We start from the raw sequence: 15,222 nt of genomic DNA, 5'->3' as shown, positions 1-15,222 counted from the left end.
AAGCAGACAGCTTCACAGGGCAGATCTTTTACAGGAAGGTATCTATTTCCTTCAGGCTTTTCCTGAAGGCTTGCACAGCGCAAGAGCAGAACCCAGTGCCCCAGGGCAGCCCTGCCCTCACCCAGACTCTCCAACACAGGGGTTGGATGTGGAAAGGCAGCACCTTGGCACAATGGACGTGGGTTGTCTTTATCCTTGTGCAAAGTAACAAACACAGCAGCAACAATAAATCACAGAATCATTTTGGTTGGAAAAAAAACCCAAACAACCTTTAAGATCATTGAGTCCAACCAAATGTCACAGCCCAAAGAGCTGCCACACAACAGAAATGTCATCCTTCAGTCCCCTCTGGAGACTACTCATTTGGGGATCTAACTCAGCATCTAAGGGAGGGTGGGGGGGAAACAAGGATCAAAAAAGATGATGTGGCTGTTTTTCTGCAATTAGCTTCTATTTTCTTCCTCCCCCTACATCCTTGGTAGTTAAAAATACCTATTTTAAGCTTTCCTGTAGTGCTTGTCATCATGCCCTTTAGGTACCGCAGAGGAAATTCTGAGACACAAATGCTCCATAATACTATTAAATGCAACAAATAACAATAAATATCAATGTCAGGGACCAATTGCTCCTCTTTCTTGCCTTTGAAAAGTTCTCCCACTGAATCATTAAACATCCCCAGCGTTCTCTAACCTTGCTGCATTTATCTGTAGGGTGATGAATGCTCTTTCCAAGTTATTGGTTATTTTTCAAGAGGTTGGTTTCTTCCTGTTTTCTGTTCATTTTTCTCAAGATGACTTTAGTCCACAGCAGTGATGTTCAGTACAGTAGTTCTTCAACTCTGAAGAGCAGGATGAATGATTTCAGTCTTTCACACTTGCCCCTCAGATTTACTCAGACATAAACTGCAGCACAGCTAACGGAGAAGCACTGCCGTGGAGAAGACTTGGGGGTGCTGGTGTGTGAAAAGTTGGGCATGAGTTGGCAATATGCACTCACAGCCTAGAAGCCAACTGTGTCTTGAGCTGCCTCCTCAGCAGAGTGGGCAGCAGGTGGAGGAAGGGGATTCTGCCCCTCTGCTCCTCTCTACTGAGACCCCATCTGCAGTGTTGGGTTCACCTCTGGAGTCCTCAGCACGGGAGAGACATGGACCTGTTGGAACAAGACCAGAGGAGGTCACAACAATGATGCGAGGGGTGGAATCATTCTGCTGTGAGGCAAGGCTGAGAGAGTTGGGGTTGTTCACCCTGGAGAACAGAAGACTTTGAGGAGACCTTACTGCAACTTTTCACTACTTAAAGTACTGAAGTTAATGGAGTTAAATCCAGCTGGTGGCGAGTCACAAGTGGTATTCCTCAGGGTTCAGTGTTAGGACCACTTCTGTTTAACATCTTTATTGGTGACCTTGATGCAGACACAGAGTGTTGCCCAGGGAGGCAGTTGAGGCCCCATCCCTGGAGATGTTTAAGGCCAGGCTGGATGAGGCTCTGGCCAGCCTGATGTAGGGTAGGATGTCTGTGCCCATAGTAGGGGAGTTGGAGCTAGACGATCCTTGTGGTCCCTTCCAACCCTGACTGATTCTGTGAAAATACTATGCATGTAACCACTGTTCTGAATTTCATCTTAATAAAATCAGTTTTAGCTTATTTTATCATAAACATTTCAAAGTCAAAGCTCTTAGTAATGCCAAGAGGTAGGACACAGTCTCAGGTTTAGGCTGGATGTTAGGAAGAAGGTCTTCATGGGAAGAGAGATTGACATTGGAATGGGCTGCCCAGGGAAGTGGTGGAGTTACCATCCCTGGAGGTGTTTAAGAGGAGGCTGGATGAGGCACGTAGTACCATGGGTTAGTTAATTAGAAGGTATTAAGTGATAGGCTGGACTCAATGATTGTCTTGGTTCTAGTTTAAATTTCCCAGAGACTCCAATATAGTGAATAGCACCAACAGCAATTTATAGGATGCCTTTCCCTCTTCCCCCTTCTTTCCCAAAGAAAAGGAATTAGATGTAGAGAGAGGAAAAGGTAAGCACACTCAATCTTACTTGGATTTGGAAATTAAAAGAAGAAAAAATAAAGTTTAACAATAATAAAAGGTATATGAGGTAGGGACATTACAAAAGATATAGGGAAGGGAAACCAAGATACAAAATATGTAAATACAACCAGATGGATGGCAGGGGTTTGTCTGCCTCGTGGGTTATGGCCATGTGGTAAAACAAATAGCACCAGAAAGAGGAAGGTGATGCTGTCAGGCAGGGAGAAAGAGAGAGAGAGGGAGAGGGAGAGATCTAGAGGTCAAGAGAGATCTAGAGAGAGATCAAGATCTAGAAATTGAGAGACATCTAGAGATTGAGAGAGAGATATCAAGATCTAGAGATTGAGATCTAGATAGAGATTGAGAGAGATCTAGAGATAGAGAGAGATATATCTAGAGAGGGGTATCTAGAGAGAGAGAGGGGGGTATCTATCTTGGGGGGGTATCTATGTGGGGGGGGTATCTAGAGAGAGGGGGGGGGTATCTAGAGAGACAGAGTGTGTGAGAGTGTGTTCTTCTGGCTTTGTATGGATTGTAGGAAGTGGGAGTGGGCTAACCACCACACCTGGTAGTGTTCAAGACCACCTGAGGTCAGGGTGAAGACCACTCCCCCAGGAGGGTTAACCCTTTACAGCTGATCTTAGAGGTCTTTTCCAACCTGGTTCATTCTGTGATGTTGTGAAACCAGGCCTCAATGTGCTTTTTTCTGCTGGTTGCAGGTTTGGTGTTATACCCCAGCAAGACTTGTAGAGGTTATACCCTAGCAAGACTTGTAGAGGTAACCTTGAAGGACAGCTATTTGCATAAAATATGTTGCAAATACTGGATTTCTGAGCACAGGCTTCTGTTAACACATTTCTCCTGTTTCAATAAAAAGCACATTAAAAAGGGAAAAGGAAAAAAAAAAGGGAGAAAATAAAAAGGTTATTTGGAATTGTCACACATTACAGTGAATACAAATACATTCTTATAAATGAATAAAGTGCTAAAGCTTCTTAGTTTGGGATCTGTCACTCAGTCTCAGTGGAACTTTATCCTCTTTGAAAAGGCTTAACTCTTCCACTGAAATAAATATAAATCAGCACCTCATTCCAAGTCATCCAAATGGGGGTTTGCTTTGTCTTCCTTGATGGAAATCAGATGGGATCCAGTTGGCGAGCTCCTGGTAAATGCTTTAGTGGTCAGACTAATCACCTTTAATAATTTCGAGCCCTGAGCCTTTCTGACATAAAAGGGAAAATTCAGGCTTTGCTGCCTGCATCCTCCTGAGAAAAACTCTGTCTGTGGGCATGAAGACCAATGGAGGCCATGGCCTAGAAAAGAAGGGCCAGAGGGAGTAACAAAACAAATTCAGCCTGGGCTACAAATGTTCTTTGTCTCTGTGGAGACCCTCAAAAGGCTCAGGAGGATGCCCTTCAGATGTGGAATCTTTGAATAGTTTTGATTGGAAAAGGTCTTTAAGATCATCAAGTCCAACCATTAACTCAGCACTGCCAAGTCACCACTAAACCATGTCCTTCAGCATCACATCTACACAGCTTTTAAATCCCTCCAGGGATAGTAACTCCACCATCTCCCTGGGCAGCCTGTTCCAAGGGTTGACAACCCTTTCAGTGAAGATTTTTTTCCTAATGTCCAACCCCACCTGATGCAACTTAAAGCTGTTTCCTCTCGTCATATCACTTGTTCCTTGGGAGAAGAGACCAACCCCCAGCTTTCTATGACCACCTTCCAGAGATCCCTAAGAGTGAGAAGGTCTCCTCTGAGCCTTCTTTTCTCTAGGCTACACAACCCCAGTTCCCTCAGGCAATCCTCACAAGGCTTGTTCTCCAGAACCTTAGTCAGCATTGTTGCTGTTCTCTAGACATGCTCCAGCACCTCAATATCCTTCTTGGAGTGAGTAGTCCAAAACCAAACCCAGCATTTTAGGTATTGCCTCAGTAGCGCCCAGTCCAGGGGACTGTCTCTGCCCTAGTCCTTTTGATCCAAGGCAGGATGCCGTTGGCCTTCTTGGCCACCTGTGCACACTGCTGGCTCACCTTCAGCTGGATGTCAACCAACACCTCCAAATCCTTTTCCACCAGCCACATGCTTTAACCTAACAGGGGAGGTGCAGAGAAAGCAGGCAGCTCAGTGTGCTGAGCTGTGCAGTTGAGCAGCACAGGGCTATTCAGGAGCTTTGAAAGGTGAGTTTTGAGAAACTGGCTGGCAGGGAGGAGTGAAGGTGTTGCTTCTGATGGCTCACTCCTAGGAAGAGGTCTCTCAAGCCCTTTTCCAATGGGGATTTTTTTACAGAAAGTTATAGCAAACATCAGCCCAGGCACCAGGCAGTTCTGTGCTCACACTGACACATTCACAAACAGTGTGTGTAGACCATTTTGTTATTTACACTGGGAATCACAACTCCTAGCAGAGGCTGGGGAGGTTAAATGAGGTTTGTTAACATCTTAGGAATTCCTGCTGGGCTGAGGTCTGTGGTCTGTGTGCAGGTGTTGATAGTGTCTCTGTATGAGGAGGAGATGGCTCATAGAAATCAAAATGGTTGTTCAGCACGTCTGTGGTCACAACACACATTCTATCTGCAGTGCCTATGAACCATCTCTGATCTTGGTGTAGTAAGATGCAGACAAAAAAAACCAACCCCAGCCCTTTAGAATAAAAATGTTAATGGAGCTTTTCAAGTGAACCTTTGACTCTTTTGCTCATCTTCTTTCAGTCATTATCACAGTTGAGAAATAAATACATCTGCTTCTCCCCCTCCCTCTCTCTTTCGTCTCTCCCTTCTCCCTACACCTCAAGATCTGCCAAGCTCTAGCTGCTGTGCCTGAGGTGCATTTGGAGCTGACTGATTCCCAGCAATATATAGGGAAAAGAATTCTGGACTGGAACTAGGAAACAGCAAATGGAAAGGAGGGGTTAATGTGTGTGTTACAGACCATTTGTTTGCAACCTTTTCTGTCCCCCACGGCATCACGCAATCAGTTCTTGATTACCCACATTAAAAGAGGCTTAAGATGGCTCATGTAAAGCAAAAATGTAGCTAATGCAATCCATGTGGTGATTAAACTATCAGAACACTCACTGAAAAATGGGATGGGGAGCAGAAATAAGGCCAGTAAAATTCCTGAGTCTGGATCATGGTGGTTCCCAAGCCAACACTGACCTGAGCTGCTAAGTCTGCACTGCCCTGTGGCACCTGCCTCCAGGGGAGTGCAAGATTGGGAAGGGCTGTAGGAATTTCTACCTTATCTTACACCTCAAACTGCTGGAAAAAATCCAAAGGGAAAGACTCCAAAGAAGATGCATGGAATCTCATTCTTTCCTGTATTTCAAGGGGATGCAATGAACACAATTCACAGAATCATAGAATGGTTTGGGTTGAAGGGATCTTAAAGATCGAGTTCCAACATCCAGCTGGAACTCCAGTTCTCTAAGTCTGTCCTCTCCTAATAAAGAGTTTAGTAAAGAACCCTTAATAGTCATGTTCTCCTCCTCTAGCTGGTGGATTAACCTGGTACCAAGTTGTTCTGGTCTTCTTATTGATGAAAGCTTTGGAGTGATGGTGTTTATCTTCCCAGGTCACTGTCATGAATGGTGGAGCCCTGCTTTCCTGGAGATGGCTGAACACCTGCCTGATGGGAAGTGGGCAATGAATTCCTTGGCTTGCTCTACTTGTGTGTGTGGCTTTTGCTTTATCTGCTAAATTGCCTTTACCTTGAACCCATGAGTTTTATCACTAATGTTTTTAAACTAAAATAAGGAGATTTAGACTAGATAGAACTAAGGCATTTTTTCTACTGAGAGTGGTGAAACACTGGCCCAGGTTGCCCAGAGAGGCAGAAAATGCCCCATCTCTGGAAGCATTCCTTGTCAAGTTGGATGAGCTCTGAACAACACACAAGAAGGATGTTGAATGGTTGGAGTGAGTCCAGAGTAGGGCCACAAGATGCTCAGAGGGTGGGAGCACCTGTCCCATGAAGACAGGCTATGAGAGTTGGGGCTCTTCAGCCTGAAGAAGAGAAGGCTTTGAAGAGACCTTCAGCCTTCCAGTATCTGAAAGGGGCCTAGAGGAAGACTGGGGAGGGACTATTTACAAGGTTTTGTAATGACAAGATGAGGAGTAATGGGTTTAAGCTGGCAGAGGGGACATTTAAACTTAGATGCTAGAAGTTCTTTACAGTGAGAGTGGTGAGACACTGGCACAGGTTGCCCAGAGAGGTTGTGGCTGCTCCCTCCCTGGAGGTGTTCAAGGCCAGGCTGGATGAGGCCTTGAGTGACCTGTTCTAGTGGGAGATGTCCCTGCCTATGGCGGGAGATTGGAACTGGATGAGCTTTGAGCTCCCTTCCAACCTAAACCACTCTATGATTTTATATCTCTGCTCAGTGCAGTGAGGAGTGGACTAGATGACCTTTGAAGGTCTTTCCAACCCAACCCATCCTATGATTCTAGAATTACATGATATTCTTACTCCTTTTTGCTCCCCCAACCTACTTGAAAGCAGTAATTGGGGTCCTAGCAATGACAGGACTGAAACCACCAGATTGCCCATGTGTAGACATTGCAATCTACTCTACTGATTGCCACTGTCCAGCAGTAAAATGTCTGGAAGGTTCCTGCCACCTCTTTCTACTGCCACGGGTGTCAGAATGTGCTTTCTAGTGACTCTAATATCAGCCTGTAGTTCAGGAATGGAATATTAAGGGGGAAAGAACTCCATACATATCTGGGAGATAGAAAACCTCCAGGAAAAAAAAAAAAACCAACAACAATCTGTCCAGGTTTACAAAGAACAAACCAAACCACCCAAGCTAGATTATTTTTTTGGATGGAATTACTGAATTAATGGATGGTGGGAATGAAATCGATTACGCAGTTTCTGAGCTTTCAGTGAGGTGCTTGATCTAGTGTGTCACAAAATCTGGTGTGAAAAATGAGGAAGCCAGCTGAGCTGCACAGAAACTGTCGAGGATTGAATCAAGGACTTAAAGGGGGGGCAGAAAGTTCAAAAATAGAAAAAAAAGACAGTAAAAAACATAAGGAGGTATTTGCTCTGGGCTCTCCAAAAGCCACTCTTTTCACTGGTGTTTCATACCCTATGTGGGAGCTGTTCTGAGGGGTGAAGGTGGCAGTAAATTAGGGGATTCAACAGAGTTAGAAATAGGAGCAGGAATTAGTAGGAAGATGAATTTCCCCTCAGCCTCAATTCACTCAGCAACACTTCCCCTTGTCCTGGACACCCCATAAAAAAACTAAATCTCAGGCTGCACCAGGGGAGGTTTATATTGGGTGTTAGAAGGGGGAGGTTTATGTTGGGCGTTAGAAAGGGGAGGTTTGTGTTGGATGCTAGAAGGGGGAAGTTTGTGTTGGGCATTAGAAAGGGGAGGTTTATGTTGGGTGTTAGAAGGGAGAGGTTTATGTTGGGCGTTAGAAAGGGGAGGTTTGTGTTGGATGCTAGAAGGGGGAAGTTTGTGTTGGGCATTAGAAAGGGGAGGTTTATGTTGGGTGTTAGAAGGGAGAGGTTTATGTTGGGTGTTAGAAGGGAGAGGTTTATGTTGGGCGTTAGAAAGGGGAGGTTTGTGTTGGATGCTAGAAGGGGGAAGTTTGTGTTGGGCATTAGAAAGGGGAGGTTTATGTTGGGTGTTAGAAGGGAGAGGTTTATGTTGGGTGTTAGAAGAAAACCCTGAAGGGGTTTTCAAACACTGGAACAGGTTCCTTGGGGAATGCAGTTGAATCATTATCCCAAGATGTGTTAAAACCACAGAGAGATGTGGTGCTAAGAGACATCCTTCCTCACCATACTTGGTAGAGTCAAATAATGGTTGGACTCACTGACTTTAAAGGTCTTTTACAACCAAAACAAACCTATGATTCTGTGATTCTAATGGACTGGGAGACAGGGAAGGAAACACATCAGGATTGCAATGGACCTTGGTCCTCTTGACCAGCTGCCTGCCAGTTCAACCCATCTTGTTGTCCAACTAGGGACACTCCAAGCTGTGAGTTTTGATTCTGTCTCACAGCTTGCTTTGTCTGACAGCTTTACTCTGCTTGGAAGGATGAGTAGCCAGCAGAGACCTGTAGAGATGAGAACTGAAGAGAAGAAAAATTAGGAACCCTACTCACACAGCCCAGATAAAGTGTTTCATATGTCACAGAAAGATCCTGTCTGCAGAGTGCTGATGTAGCTAACCTTCAAACACAGCTTTGTTGCACTCATTTTCACTCCTATTTCTATGTCTCTTCAATAATAAATATCATCTTCTCCCCACCTCTCAGGTAAGCTACACCTTTTGGAAAGATTGTTTCTTGACATTGAGATCTTATTATGGGCTCTCAGCACTTAAAGGGGCCTGGAGGAAAGGTGGGGATGGGCTCTATTTAGCAGGGCCTCTTGTGACAGGACAAGAGGTGATGGTTTTAAACTAAAAGAGGGAAGATTTAGACTAGAGAGAAGGAAGACATTTGTTACACTAAGCGTGGTGAAACAGTTGCCCAGGTTTACCAGAGAGGTGGGAGGTGCCCCATTCCTGGAACCATTCCTGGTCAGGCTGTCTGGTACCCTGAGCAATCTGGTCTAGTTGAAGGTGTTCCTGCTGACTGCAGGGGGGTTGGACTAGATGGCCTTTAAATGTCCTTTCCAACCTAACCCACAGCCAGACAGGTAACCCACATGCTCTGAGAAGCCAGGTGGGTGGCCAGTGCCTTTCCCTGCTCAATGCCAGGAGAAGGGAGCAAGGAACAGCTTCTATACCACACTTTGCTTTATCCTCTCCTATATTCACTGCTGCTGAATTAAAAGTATCTCATGGCTGTGCACATGACATCTGTGCTGTGAGCCTCCAAGGACTGACTAAATAATAAAGAAGATACAATCTTTTCATTCTTTGTGTCCTAAACCTGAAGAAATGAAAGGTGATGAAATCACGCTGAAGGACCTGTGTGTGACATAGCCCAGGGCAGCCCCCTGAGTCCTTGATGCTTTATAACAGGGTGTCAACATCAGGTTTTTCTACCTTCTAAACACTCATGATATTAGCATTTACTCCCAAGTGTTTTGAGTGAACCACTTTTGGTCCTGAAAAGGGCTTTTTATTCTTTTGTACATGTTTGTAGCAATTTCTTTTCTGACAGTCTTCAAGATGTGCCCATGGCAGGGGGGGAAGGGCTAGAACTAGATGATCCTTGTGGTCCTTTCCAACCCTGACTGATTCTGATTCTATGACCCTATGAGGTGCTGATGGACATGCTTTAATTGTGACTGGGCTAGTGATTGGACTTGATGATCTTAAAGGTCTCTTCCAACCACAGTGATTCTGTGACTCATTTCTTTTCAGGGTTTTTTGGATTTTTGAGCACGTGTAATAGCAGTTGTGAGCCATAGTAAAACCTCACCACACAGAGAGGCTAATTTTCTTCTCTTACAGAGATTAATCATAGAATCAACCAGGCTGGAAGAGACCTCCAAGATCATCCAGTCCAACCTAGCACCCAGCCCTAGCCAATCAACTAGACCATGGCATTAAGTGCCTCATCCAGGCTTTGCTTGAACACCTCCAGGGATGGTGACTCCACCACCTCCCTGGGCAGCCCATTCCAATGCCAATCACTCTCTCTGTGAAGAACTTCTTCCTAACATCCAGCCTAGACCTACCCCGGCACAACTTGAGACTGTGTCCCCTTGTTCTATTGCTGGTTGCCTGGCAGAAGAGGCCACCCCCCACCCGGCTACAATGCCCCTTCAGGTAGTTGTAGACAGTAATAAGATCACCTCTGAGCCTCCTCTTCTCCAGGCTGCACACCCCCAGCTCCCTCAGCCTCTCCTCATAGGGTTTGTGTCCCAGGCCCTTCACCAGCTTTGTTGCCCTCCTGGCTGATGAACTTTGCTATGACACCAGGTGGGAACGGCTCCAGACTGTTATTCCCTCTCTTTCTCCAGAAACGCTTTACTCAGCAGCTCTTTGTGGGGTACTGAATAAGCCAAGGAACTGTGCCAGTTCCTGCTGAGAATCAGTGATCAGCTCTTCTGCTGGGGGAAAAGGCATCGGGAGCTGAGCGCTCCTGAGGAAAAGCTGCTGTGACACAGATCTGTCAGCTGCTGCCAAACCCAAGAAGGTGAACAGTCCTCACGGGCAGCCGTGAATGCATGGGGCTGGGAGGTCTCTGCTGCTGGCACAGCCCTCCGGGAGAAAAGCCCTGGGGCTCGAAGCAGCCGGTGGTGCTGCCTGGTGAACGGCCTCCTGCAAAACGCACTCTCACCCACTTCACCTCTTTTGGCTTTCAGATAAGCACATAATGTCACACCTGCTGAGCAGCTAGAATTATGCAGCATCATAAATTACACTTTTTAATTTGCCAAAATCCCTGGCTTGTGCCATTTGTCATTCAGAGCGGCAGAAGCGTTTCCTGCCGCGGCTGCGGGTCAGAGGAGGATATTTTCTCCTTGCCCCACAGTGCAGGATGGGTGTCCTGGAGTCCTGTACACCCCTAAATTCCTCTCGCTCTGTGGTTGTGTGAGAAATACATACAGAATCATATGTTTGATCCGATCAATTCGTGGCAAGAGGTCACAGACAAGGAGGAAGGGGGGGGGTTGAATGAAACTGCATTCCAGCTTGCACCACCATCTCAGTAAGCTTAAAGATAAGAGCAATTAGATGGGCGAAGGAGGGAGGCATGTGGAAGAGACAGTCTTTTGCACGTTTAAATGGATGCAGCGACCCCATTGACAGGTCGCTATCTCTTCACAGCGCTTTGTGCTATCACCCGTAGGTTCCAACGTCTCCAGCTTCCTTAGCCCTGACACACCCCTGTCCCCCTGTTGTACTCACGTCCCATATTGAACGGGGGCTGTCTTTCCGCAGCGTTTTGTGTTATCGCTCGTAGCTTTCAACGTCTCCACCTTAGTTAGCTCCGATACACCCTGCTTTGCCATGTTTTTATTTTCTCCTGTTTTTATATTCTATTCTGCCTTGTCTCATATTGACACGGGTACTATTTTTCACACGAGGACAAGGCGCGAACAGACCTGTTCCCCCGCCCCCCCCCGCCCCCCGCCCTGCAGGTGCCCCGTGCGGCGCGAGCGGTGCCCCGTGCGGCACAAGCGGTGCCCCCCTGCGGCACAAGCGGGTCCCCGTGCGGCACAAGCGGGTCCCCGTGCGGCACGAGCGGGTCCCCGTGCGGCACGAGCGGTGCCCCTGCTGCACGAGCGGTGCCCCCCTGCGGCACGAGCGGTGCCCCCCTGCGGCACGAGCGGTGCCCCCCTGCGGCACGAGCGGTGCCCCTGCGGCACGAGCGGTGCCCCCCTGCGGCACGAGCGGTGCCCCCCTGCGGCACCAGCGGTGCCCCTGCTGCACAAGCGGTGCCCCCCTGCTGCACAAGCGGTGCCCCCCTGCTGCACAAGCGGTGCCCCCCTGCTGCACAAGCGGTGCCCCCCTGCGGCACAAGCGGGGCCCCCCTGCTGCACAAGCGGTGCCCCCCTGCTGCACAAGCGGTGCCCCCCTGCGGCACAAGCGGTGCCCCCCTGCGGCACAAGCGGTGCCCCCCTGCGGCACAAGCGGTGCCTCTGCTGCACGAGCGGTGCCCCCGTGCGGCGCGAGCGGGTCCCCGTGCGGCGCCCGCGCTGGGGCCGGCTGCGGCGCTCGCGCCCGGGCAGTGGGAGCTCTGCTCTGTGTCTGGGGAGGGTGTAAATGCTGGGGGGCTTACCGCCCTGGGGGTCCCGCCTTACAGGTCGCCCCCGCCGGGGAGTTCTCCCCTGCCTGGAGAGATTCTGCAGACGGAGTCCCCGGCGCGCTGCTCCGAAGGAAGAAGGAGGCTTCCAGCCATTGGCGCCCTTCATGCAGGCTCAGTAGGGCCTAACGACCCTGCAGCGGCCTCTGAAAGAGAGCAGAGGACAAGCAGCGGGAGCGCCCCTCCTTCCAGCCAGCCCCCTCACCTGTGAGTAGCTTTTGGCTCAGCTTGATTGTTAAGTGGGAAACGCTGTTCATTTAGTAGCTCAAGTCTGTCCCAGCTTCTGACTGCCAAAATAGTCCAATTGCCTATGGTATCCTTGTAGACCTTCTCAACTGAACTGCATCTGCTAATTAAACGACATTCATTTCTGCGTATAGTTTGGGGGTGGCTTTGGGGAACTGAAATAACTCTGGTTTTAGATAAAATTCCTGACATGGCCACATTAATTCCCTGCCTCCACAACAAGGGGGATAGGTGACAGTGGGCAGTAAGTGCCAGCACCAGAAGCTCTCCAGAACGATGCATCATCGCTTCTGGCCAGTGATCGCCCTCCTGGTATTGGCTCTTAAACGCTGGTTCAGTTTCAGGCCTCTCATGTCAAGGAGGACATTGAGGTGCTGGATCGGAGAATGTCAGGAGTTGGAGGGGACTCAAAGAGATCATTGAGTCCACCCTTCCTGCCAGAGAAGGACTGTACAATCTAGCTCAGGTCACAGAGGCCTTGGAAGTCTCCAGAGAAGGAGACTCCACAGCCTCTCTGGGGAGCCTGTGCCAGTTCTCTGGGACCCTTACAGTCAAGAAGTTCCCCCTTGTGTTGAGGTGGAACCGCCTGTGCTGCAGCTTCCGTCCGTTGCTCCTTGTCCTATCACAGGGAGCAAGTGAGCAGAGCCTGTCGTGACTCCTCCCCGAGCATGTCCAGAGAAGGGCAACAAAGTTGGTAGAGTCTAGAGCATAAGTCCTGTGTAGACTGCCTGAGGGAATTGAGGTTGTTCAGCCGGGACACAGGGTGGCTCAGGAGAGACCTCCTTGCTCTCTACAACTCCCTGAAAGGAGGTTGGAGCAATGTGGGTTTCAGTCTCTTCTCCCAAGTAACAAGCAGTAGGACAAAAAGAAGTGGCCTCACGTTGCACCAGGGTAGGTTTAGGTTGGACATTATGAAAAAGTTTCCTCCCCCAAATGGCTGTCAAGCCCGGGGACAGGCTGCCCAGGGCAGTGGTGGAGTCGCAGTCCCTGGAGGTGTCTAAAAGCTTTGCAGATGTGGTGCTGAGGGACACAAATGAGTTAAGCTGCTGATAGGCTGTTGCCCCTTGCTATAAGCAAAAACTCCAGATCCAAACAGATATATGTGAATGTGCTTAGGTGAAAGAATTGCATTTAAAGAACTTAACCCCAAAATTGTATCACCACAGGAGTAATGCAAACAAGAAATTGAGGGTGATCTGTGGTAGCTTGTAGAGAGAGAAAGAGTTTAATTGGGATGCTACTTTTCCCCCGTATAGCTGCTGGGAAAATAAGTTGGGAGGGAGCCAAGAAGAACAACTGTGAGTGGCATGAACCCTGTAAGGGGAAAACAAAGCCTTAGGTCAGTGGGCTGAAGGTGGGATTCATGTGCTGGCCTGGCTGCTGGGAACTTCCTCTTGTTAATTACTAACAGCCTTCAAATGAGCTGCAGCTTCTCTTGACCTTTTTGCTGCCTGTTTTGTAGCACTGTTGTTTTAGTAGAGGAGGAGGCCAGGGCAGTGGCTCCAGGGCTTGGAGGAGCTGCCTGTGGAGCAGCATGTCATGTCCCCTGTACTGCTGGCTGACACAAGGTCTGTTCTGGAATAAACCAACCTACAGCCAGGTCTGTCTGGGAAAGCATCCTAAAAAGGCTTCAGTTCCTAGTATTCTAGATGCAGACTATGGCAAGCCTGGAGCTGTTTGCCAGTTGCTTTCGTCTCTGTGTCCTTCTGGACAACCTGTGAGACTGACAAAGAATCTTCTACACTATGTACTTCCTGACAAGGGTGTAAAAATATGTTGGTTAAATTGAGAATACATTATATCACTCTTCATATAGTGCTTCCCATAGTGATCTCCACAGTGTTGGGATCAAGTGTGGGGTAATTACACACCTCTGGTCCCAAAAGACTTAGCTCAACCTGTGGGTAACAAGTGGACAACAAGTTCACCATGAGCCAGCAATGTGGCTTTGTGGCCAAGAAGGACAATGGTCTCCTGAAGTGCATTAAGGAGAGTGACCAGCACGTTGAGGGAAGTTTTACTCCCCATCTGTTTTATCCTAGTGAGGCCGCATCTGGAATTCGGGGTCTCGTTCTGGGCTCCTCAGTTCAAGAGAGACAGGGAACTACTGGAAAGAGTCCAGCAGAAGCTGCAGAGGTGCTGAGGGGCCTGGAGCATCTCTGTGAGGCGGAAAGGCTGAGAGACCTGGGGCCGTTTAGCCTGGAGATGAGCAGCCTGAGAAGGAGTCTTTTCAATGCTGAGCAAAAGCTAAAGGGTGAGGGATAAGAGGCTGGAGGCAGACTCTTTTCAGTGGTGCCCAACAACAGGGCAGGGAATGGTGGGCACAAATAGGAACCTGAGAAGTTCCATTTGAACATGATGGTGAAGAGTCTAGAGGACTAATCTTGCAAGGAATGGCTGAGGGACCTGGGGTTGTATAGCCTGGAAAAGAAGAGGCTGAGAGGAGACCTCATTGCTCTCTACAACTACCTGAGAGGAGGTCAGAGTGAGATGGGAGGTCTGTTTGTCCTCTCTAGCATCAAGTGATGCAGAGGAAATGGCCTGAAATTGTGCCAGGGTAGGTTTAAGGGTGGATATTAGGAAGAATTTCTTTACAGAAAGAATGGTCAGGCATTGGAACAGATTGCCTAGGGAGGTGGTAGAGTCGATGTCTCTGAAGCTGTTAAAAAATGTGAGGAGATGGCACTCTGGGACATGGTTTAGTGGCCATGGTGCTGATTGGACTTGATGGTATTAGAGGTCTTTTATAACCAAATCAGTTCTATGATTCTATGAAGAAAAACATTTCTGTGGGGGTTCTGGAGCACTGCAGCAGGCTGCCCAGAAAGGTTGTGGAGTCTCCTCCTCTGGACTGATTTCAAACCTGCCCAGTGTGATCCTGGGCAACCTGCTGTGGGGTGACCCTGCTTTGTTAGGGGTGTTAGACTAGATGATCTCCAGAGATCCTTTCCAACCTCTATCTTTCTGTGACTCTGTGTGATGCAGCACTGGGGTGGACGTGGAAGAGTCAAAGTCTGTAAGTGTATTTGTGTCTGCTGAGCGCCTCTCACTACTTGGGTAGCAGGGCCTGGCTTACTTCAGCTTACTGGTGGACCTATAGCAGCAATGCAACTAATTTCAGGTTCAGTGGTGGAACAAGGCCATCCCCATGGGCCAGTCCTTTTAAGCATCTTCTGCAAGCTCAATCCCACTGGACGCACACAGCTCATCATCATG

At 48.3% G+C, this 15,222-nt stretch overlaps 2 long non-coding RNA genes across 2 annotated transcripts in view; one reads left to right on the top strand and one right to left on the bottom strand.

Moving 5' to 3' along the window:
• Positions 1 to 260: 260 nt before the first annotated feature.
• LOC135178857 (uncharacterized) lies at positions 261 to 11,955 on the bottom strand. Its single transcript, XR_010303762.1, has 2 exons — positions 11,737 to 11,955; positions 261 to 1,149 (listed from the first exon to the last, which is right to left on the bottom strand). It is a non-coding gene; the product is annotated as an uncharacterized LOC135178857 (long non-coding RNA).
• Positions 11,716 to 15,222, top strand: part of LOC135178858 (uncharacterized) — an 83,602-nt gene continuing 80,095 nt past the window's right edge. The window contains exon 1 of the long non-coding RNA XR_010303763.1: positions 11,716 to 11,967. This is a non-coding gene — a long non-coding RNA (uncharacterized LOC135178858). The remainder of the gene's footprint in view (positions 11,968 to 15,222) is intronic.

This window comes from Pogoniulus pusillus, chromosome 10 (genome assembly GCF_015220805.1).
Source record: "Pogoniulus pusillus isolate bPogPus1 chromosome 10, bPogPus1.pri, whole genome shotgun sequence".
NCBI lineage: Eukaryota > Metazoa > Chordata > Aves > Piciformes > Lybiidae > Pogoniulus > Pogoniulus pusillus.
Note: the sequence above shows the minus strand (reverse complement) of the source record. Positions and strands in the feature narration are given on the sequence as shown.